Genomic DNA, 3,133 nt, shown 5'->3' with positions numbered 1-3,133 from the left:
GCAAATTTCTGCTTGAAAAAGCTAGCCTTGGCTTTTCTAACTGCCTGTGTATATTGGTTTCTATCTTCCCTGAAAAGTTGCATATCACGGGGGCTGTTCGATGCTAATGCAGAACGCCATAGGATGTTTTTGTGTTGGTTAAGGGCAGTCAGGTCTGGAGAGAACCAAGGGCTATATATGTTCCTGGTTCTGAATTTCTTGAATGGGGCATGCTTATTTAAGATGGCGAGGAAGGCATTTAAAAAAGAAAACAGGCATCCTCTACTGACGGGATGAGATCAATATCCTTCCAGGATACCCCAGCCAGGTGGATTAGAAAGGCCTGCTCGCTGAAGTGTTTCAGGGAGCGTTTGACATTGATGAGTGGAAGCCGTTTGACTGCTGACCCATTATGGATGCAGGCAATGAGGCAGTGATCGCTGAGATCTTCGTTGAAAACAGCAGAGGTGTATTTAGAGGGCAAGTTGGTTAGGATGATATCTATGAGGGTGCCCGTGTTTACGGCTTTGGGGTGGTACCTGGTAGGTTCATTGATAATTTGTGCGAGATTGAGGGCATCAAGCTTAGATTGTAGGATGGCTGGGGTGTTAAGCATGTTCCAGTTTAGGTCGCCTAGCAGCATGAGCTCTGAAGATAGTTGGGGGGCAATCAGTTTACATATGGTGTCCAGAGCATAGCTGGGGGCAGAGTGTGGTCTATAGCAGGCGGCAACGGTGAGAGACTTGTTTTTAGAGAGGTGGATTTTTAAAAGTAGAAGTTCAAATTGTTTGGGTACAAACCTGGATAGTAGGACAGAACTCTGCAGGCTATCTTTGCAGTAGATTGCAACACCGCCCCCTTTGGCTGTTCTATCTTGTCTGACAATGTTGTAGTTAGGGATGAAAATTTCAGAATTTTTGGTGGTCTTCCTAAGCCAGGATTCAGACACGGCTAGAACATCCGGGTTGACAGAGTGTGCTAAAGCAGTGAATATAACAAACTTAGGGAGGAGGCTTCTAATGTTAACATGCATGAAACCAAGACTATTAAGGTTACAGAAGTCATCAAAAGAGAGCGCCTGGGGAATAGGACTGGAGCTAGGCACTGCAGGGCCTGGATTCACCTCTACATCACCAGAGGAACAGAGGAGGAATAGGATAAGGGTACGGCTAAAAACTATGAGAATTGGTCGTCTAGAACGTCTGGAACAGAGAGTAAAAAAGGAGGTTTCTGGGGCGATAAAATAGCTTCAAGGTATAATGTACAGACAAAGGTATGGTAGGATGTGAATATAGTGGAGGTAAACCTAGGTATTGAGTGTTGATGAGAGAGATATTGTCTCTAGAAACATAATTGAAACCAGGCGATGTCATCGCATGTGTGGGTTGAAAGGTTGGAAAAGGTATAGTGAGCAGGGCTAGAGGCTCTACAGTGAAAGAAGCCAATAAACACTAACCAGAACAGCAAAGGAAAAGGCATATTGACATTAAGGAGAGGCATGCTTAGTCGAGTGATCATAAGGGTCCAGTGAGTAGTGAGGTTAGTTGGGGTCACGGCGATTCAGACAGCTAGCCGGGCCATCGGTAGCAAGCTAGCATATGATGGAGGTCTGTTTTTAGCCACCTCGTGCGTTTCCGTCGGTAGATTAGTGGGGTTCCGTGTGGTAGAGGGGATCAATCCAATTGTCAAAATAGATATAGTTATAGTGACCCAAGAAAAATTGTCCGGTAGACCTATTCAGATAGCAGCTGATAAGACAGCTAACAATTAGCGGGCCTCAGATGGGCGTTCAGGTAATGTCGTGACAGAGGGGCCAGTTGGATAACTCCCTCGGGCAGATAACGTCGGTAGTCCAGTCGTGAAGGCCAAGTGGGGCTCCGCATTGGCAGTAAAACGGGTCTGGATAGGTGATTGTAGCCTAGGAGTGGCTGATGGAACTCTTCAGCTGGCTAGCTCCGGAATAATTGATGTTTGCTCCGGGATCAACGTAAGCCAATAGTCAAACGGATAGCAGCTAGCTAGCTGTGAGATCCAGGTGTAAATGTCCAGAGCTTGCCGTTGAAATCCGGGGATATGGAGAGAAAAATAGGTCCGGTATGTTCTGGTCTGAGTCACGTTGTACAAAACTGCAGATAGATTTTCGAGCTAAAGGATAGCTGATGACCACAAACTGTGGTTAGCTGAATACTAACGTTAGCCAGTAAACTGGTTAGCTTCTGGCTAGCTTCTGGTTAGCTTCTGGTTAGCTTCTGGCTAGCTTCTATTGTAGATTTCAGATTTGAGGTAAATAATATATTTTTTTTTAATTGGTGAGGCGGGTTGCAGGAGAATGTTTTGAAGTTGAGTTTTTGGAAAATAAAATATATAAAAGATATGCGAAGAAAGGTGTAAATATATATATATATATATACGGGACACGACAAGACGAGGACAAAGGACGTCTGACTGCTATGCCATCTTGGGCTTAGCTCATAGTAAGTGTAAGTACATTATTTTGTTTCGGAGGTGAATGTATCAAACCAGTTCCGTGATAAAAGTTTTTTGTTGTTGTGCACTCGCCTCAAACAATAGCATGGCATTTTTTCACTGTAATAGCCACTGTAAATTGGACAGGGCAGTTTGATTAACAATCATTTAAGATTTCTGCCCATATAAGACATGTCTATGTCCTGGAAAGTTGCTGTTACTTACAACATCATTCTAGTCACATTACCACCCGTTAGTTAGCGCATCAGCCGTCCGGGTATAGGGACAGCGATCCTGTAGAGGTTTTAATATGGGAGAGTGATCTTTTCACTTGTAGTTAGCGCATCAGCCGTCCGGGTATAGGGACAGCGATCCTGTAGAGGTTTTAATATGGGAGAGTGATCTTTTCACTTGTCACATATTCAAATTCCTTTATTACATCATGTCATAGCTTGCAATAAGTATTATTTTGAGGAAACCCACATTTTGCTTCTAAAGTTGTGACAAGTTACTATGATATTCCTTCTTAAATGGCTCGATAACGTTATGGAAAAAGGGTTTATTGTATACATATGGCAACTCCTCTTGCTGTGAAAAAACATAATAATTGGGCTAGTTTCAGGCCTTTGTGCGGGTTTTGAGAGGTCATTGGGCAATACATTTTGAGCAGAACCTGGCAACCCTGAAC

Source organism: Oncorhynchus mykiss, chromosome 9 (genome assembly GCF_057628025.1).
Source record: "Oncorhynchus mykiss isolate SJ-2025 chromosome 9, ASM5762802v1, whole genome shotgun sequence".
NCBI lineage: Eukaryota > Metazoa > Chordata > Actinopteri > Salmoniformes > Salmonidae > Oncorhynchus > Oncorhynchus mykiss.
Note: the sequence above shows the minus strand (reverse complement) of the source record.